Here is a 6,026-nt window from a genome sequence, read left to right as displayed (position 1 = left end):
ACATCATCGTTGATCTCGATTTATACTAAATAATAAAAGACGAGAAAAATATTTAGACAATAAATTCAAGAATGTGTAATATATGAGAATAAATAAGTTATATACTGAGTACTCAACAACAAGACGAAAAAAAACGACACAAGGAATATTTTTTTTTCGTTCGTTTAGCATCATTGAATTATTATTATTATTATTATCACAATAATGATGATCAAGTCATTTGGAACAAACCAAATTTGACATAAATCGACAATGATGATTTTCACAGAGAAATCGAATGATGATAACAAAAGAATCAGGAACAAAGAAAGAAAAAAAACACTGAACAATGAAAACATACGACGGCTATATTCATCTATTCAGCCCTATGGGTGTATATTTTGATTTTTGTTTAAATATTTTTATTTTTTTTTTGTCAAATTCTTCACTTTTTTTATTCAGCTTCCAGTTGTTGTTGTCGTTTAGAAATGATGTCTGTGTGTGTGTTTGTGGGTAAATGTTTGCATTTCCAATTATTCTTATCAATCATGATAAGAATTATTATCATTTTTTTTGTTCCAACATCCGAATACAATTGAATTCAAATTTTTTCATTGTTTTTTTTCCAATTCATATTTCAATAACTCAAAACTATTTGTCTCTCAATTGAATGATTCAATTTTTTGACTTTGACAATAATTCAGCCAACAATAATGATGATGAAAAGATAACCTCGAGGATATCCAGCTGACGAAAAAGATGGAGATGAAAATTCCAAACCCATACCCGTGCTGTACAGAAGAAGAATAACCGAATATTTTTGTTTTTGTTTTATTGCCCTTGGGTTGCCATTCATCGTCATCATCATCATCATTTGATAAAGAATTTCAAATGACTGATGACATATATGGTGAATATTTCGAATGTTATGACAATTCAAATTGAATTTATTCTTATTTCTTCTCTTTTTGTTCCCTTGTAGTAGTGAGAATAAATTCTTAGCACAACGACCTTTGTCCTCTTGTATTGCGTTTTTATTGACTCTAGAGTTCTGAGTTCACACAGCTTGAAGCAGCATCAGCAGCAGCTTCAACTGAATTGTTGTTTGTCATTCATTCATAATATCGATCCATATTCGTTTTTTCTTTTTAAATAGAAAAATATTCTATTATTTTTTCTATTTGCCGATAAAAGTTACTGTGAGGAAAAAATCGATTTTAATTCCAATTTAACCGAAGCAAAAAAAAAACTGCAACAACAACGACAATCATCATCATTGATATTCTACAATGAACATTTACATTCTTGTGGAATATTTATTTTTCAAATTGATCCTTCTATTTCCACCACCACATATCAGAATGTCAAAGAAAAAAAAATTCAAGACTATGAACTTGAAATACATTGACTTATCATTTTTGTGCGTGTGTTTATCATACATAAATGGAACAAATTGTACGAATGATGATGATGATGACAATGGGAACCAGAAGAAGGAAACAAAAAAAAAACCCTAGCCCGGCACAATGATAATGGTTTCGCCCGAATAAATCAGTGGAAATAACATGATGATGAAGAAAACAATAGACTATGATGATGATCATGATGATCAAGATTTTCGTTTACTTTGTTTTTTTTCTCCTGTTTTGTTTTGTCATTTTCTGATATCATGTTCTATAACTATGATTGATTTATATTCCATCCACCACCATCACCACCAGCACCACCACTGCTCTACTCGATTTTTTTCCCTGCCATTCATCCACCTTTGAAATGAGTTTATCATCATCGAATGTACGCTAGTGGTATTATTTCATCGTTCATTCAACTTTCAAAGATTTTCGGAAATGATTTTTTTTCATTCATTTTGATTATGTAAAAATTTTTTTTTCATGTTCTTGAATGATGATGATGACGATGACAATGATGATGTTCAGTGTGGTTTTGAACCGGGTGATAGGAAGGGAATTCGACTTTGTTTTTGTTGTTGTTGTTGTTGTTGTTGTGGATGATAAATTACAAAATTTCTTTTTGACTTACATTTCATATATTCAAGATGTTCAGAATCGTGGGGAACGAGGGGAGGAGTAGTATGAATATCATCATCATCATCATCATCGGTAGTTTGTATAAGTTTCGTAAAAAAAATTCTAGATCATTATTTTGCCATTTCCATTATGTGTGTGGGTGAATGAAAAAAGGAAGTGGAAGAAAATTTTTCGTTTGAAATTAAATAGAAATCATCATCCACCATAAACCTTGCAATTAATATAAAGGAAAATTCCCATTTATCAATCGATTCGATTATTTCTAATATTCTAACACAGTGAAACCGCTCACATTGTGCCCATTGTCATTGAAATTTTTCATTTTTTATTTTATTTGCCAATTGATTCGTTTGAATTCATTAATTATTATCACTGAAAGAGCTTATTATCATTTAATAATTCTCTCTCTTTCTCTTTTCTTTTTTTTGACAAATTTCAAATAAAATTAATTCAAAAGAGTGAAAAAAAAAAAATTTTAAATCAACAGATTTTTTCATCATCATCATTATCATCGTCTAAATTAATCATCAATTTTGATGACAAATTTATAGCTGAAACAAATTCTATATATTGAACGGTTCCAATCATCATCGAATGTTTGAAAACATGTGATCAAATCCACATCCATGGATGATAATGTTTGATGATTTATAGAGTTCGTTCAACTTTTCACTATCATCATGTCGATTGCAGATTCAGAAAATATGAATCAAATATTCTTGTTTTGTTTTTTCTTCATTTTCTAACAACATCAAAAAATTTTTTCTGTTTTGATTGTTTGTATGTGATCAATTATTTCAACGATTCCACCATGATCAAACGAATTTGCTAATTTCAAGTTCATTGAATCAAGATTCACACACACAAGATTTGCATTCGAAAAACAACAACAACAACAATCTGAAATACACGTTCAATGAAAATGGTCAAAAAAAAGTCAATTTTCATTCTCATCATCATCATCATCATTGTTAATATATCTCTTATAAATTGTATCATCATCATCATGATATTAAAGAAAGAAAATTTCTTTTTCTGATTCATTATTATTATCATGATCATCATCATCATCATCTATTCGTATTTAGTGTGGTAATGGCAAACGAAAAACAAAAACAAAAATCTGATTGTCTCGTTTTTTGTCATTTTCAGATCTTTTCTCTTCGTTCTGGTTGTTGTTAGCTCTCATTTAATGTCTAGCCTATCTATCTATCCATCTTATTTTGCTTTTTGTTGTTCTCGTTTGTTGTTTTCATTTCTACTAATTTTGATTTGAACAAATTATATTCGATTCTATTGCCAAGAAGGATCTCCAGAAAAAAAAACATATATAATATGATATTGTTTCATTATCATCATTATATTTTAAATTGCACTCTTTCTCTCTTTTCTTTCTGGTAAATGTATGTTTTCAAAGATTTTATTTTATTTTTTTTTTTGCTGTTCATTTTCGTAAAATTTGATTACCATCAATTTTTTGTTTCGTTTCTCCCCAAACAACACACATACAATGATATTGTGCAATTTAAAATATATATAAATGCGCACATCTACCACCACCGGCTTTACTTTTAAGCTATCATCATCATCATCATCATTTTTTTTTTGGTTCGGACAATTGTAAATTTGTTTCCAATTGCACTGGTTTCGCTCATTCTCTCTATTTTACGCTTGTCATTAGTTTAGTTCCACACACACACACACACACAAACAAATAATGATCCATTTTATCTGAACACCAGAAAAGAATTTCAGTAGTTTTTTTTGTTGGGTTTTAAAATTTCATTTTCCAGATATACAGTAAATCTACGTTTAAACGGTTTTTTTTTTGTTCATTCATTTATATCAATTCTCAGTCTGAAACAAACAAACAAAAAAAGTTCAATACCACCAATTGGTACAGTGGCTCAATTCAATGAAATGTTTTGTTTTGTCCATTTTATTTGATCCAACGATGATGATGATGATGATCATAATCACCAAGATTTAAACGAAATCTCAAAATCCAAAATAATAATACAGTCTCATTGAATCATCTACACCATACCGTTAACAAATGTATCATTTATCATTATTCTATTGTAAAGTTTGACCGATAAACAAACTAATAACGACCTTGGGTCATCACTATCACTAACATACTATACAGAAACAATCAAATTGGATTTGAATCCAATTTTTTATTCTGTACAAAACAATTTCATGTTTCATATTAAATTACTGATGATTATATACAGAAGAGGAATGGGCGAAAAAAATGAAAATGAAAATGAAAAGTTTAATTGTATATACCATGGGCATGTCATTTATTTCTTTGTTTGAAACAAAAATTAAATGTGCTGGTTCCACAATGTAAAATATTCGCTTTGAACATTTAAAGTTTTTTCCATTTCATTTTTTTCTTGGTTTTTGTTTGAATTTCAAAAGAAAAGTTACCCAAAAACGATCCATTGGAATCGGGTTTTTTCTTTGTGGCCAAAACAAAACTAAAAAAAAATTGTTCCATTGAGAATTGGTTGGCCAATTTTTGTTTCAACAAAACGGAGAATTCTTCTCTTTTCAGTACAAACATCGTAGTCGAAAATTGCATAAATCGATTCAAACGTTAAACATTCGAATTCGTAATTTTATCTGCGAAAAGAAAAAAAAATGTTTTTCCCTCTTTTTTTTCATTGTGAAAGAAAAACTTGATTTTCAATTTACTTCTTTCTTCTTTACACACACACACACACACACACACACACACACACAATTTTATTTGCATTCACATCCATCCATTAACCCTTGATATCAATTTCTTCGAGAATTGAAATCACCATCGAATTGATTGCCGTCGATTTTTGCCTTTTTTTGTTTTTTTTTTTTGTCCTTGTGTATGTATGTTTTTTTTCATTTATAAATTCTTTCGTTTTTGTTAATTATCTAGGGCCCGATTTTTTTGTTTCGTTTTCGTTTTATAGTTACACCACAATCAAAATCGATTTCAAATCAAAATTTATGTCTACGTGTGAGTCGAGTTTTTTTTATTCTAAATTTTTCTTTGATTACATATATGATAGCCATTCAGATTGGATCACATCAGGTTTTTCTTGATGATTTAAATGTTTGTGTGTGAAGGAATTACGATTCGCCAAAAACAAGTCAATATTTCATTAACATGAAATAAGTTTTTGAGAAAGAGAGAAATGAAAAAAAGGAAAAAAAAACTTGAACCATTCATATATTTTGAAGATCGAAAGATATAACCCTAATAAGTGTCACAACAACAACAATAACAACGACAACAACAACAACGACAATGGCAACAATTTCAATTCCAATATCAATAACATGGCACCATACACTTGTCTCAATTTCAACAAACACAAAGAATGAATGAATGGAAAAAAATCACTCACTCACACGCTCACAAACACAACACTCGATATGTCTTGTCAAGAATTATAAATTTCATTTCACTTTCTATCTTATTTCATTTTGTTGTTTTTGTTTTTATTTTTTTTCGCTTCTATTTTTTTTCTCCAATGATCATGTCACTGCACTATAGACCATGAATGAATGAATGAATGAATGAAAGATTGGAATCCCGGACAACATTACAACCAACAAACAACCAGTGTACAATTCAAGTGAGAAACAACAAAACGAAAGAAATAAAAAAAAATGACACATGGTTTGAAACAAAAGAATTTTGTTTTTTCTTCTTTTGCCACTTTTCACATTCAAGAATTGATGAAAAAAAAATTCTTATACTTTGGATGGGCGTTATTGTTGTAAAGTTTTTTGGAAAATTTGATTTGATCCACGATGATCATGATGATGATGGAACAAACTGAAAATTTAGTTTAACTTCCTGCTACTAAAATGGAGAAAAAAATGAAAAAATAAACTTTTTGTTGTTGTTGCTCAAAGTTTTTCTTTCGAGAAAAAAAATTTTTGTTTCAATGAATTTTTCTTTTTTTTTTTTGCTTTTTCGGTTCCGTTTCACGTACCAGAGTG

The sequence above is a fragment of the Dermatophagoides farinae genome, chromosome 9 (assembly GCF_024713945.1).
Source record: "Dermatophagoides farinae isolate YC_2012a chromosome 9, ASM2471394v1, whole genome shotgun sequence".
NCBI classification, from domain to species: Eukaryota; Metazoa; Arthropoda; class Arachnida; order Sarcoptiformes; family Pyroglyphidae; genus Dermatophagoides; species Dermatophagoides farinae.
The sequence above is the reverse complement of the archived record's forward strand: the minus strand, read 5'-3'. Positions refer to the sequence as shown.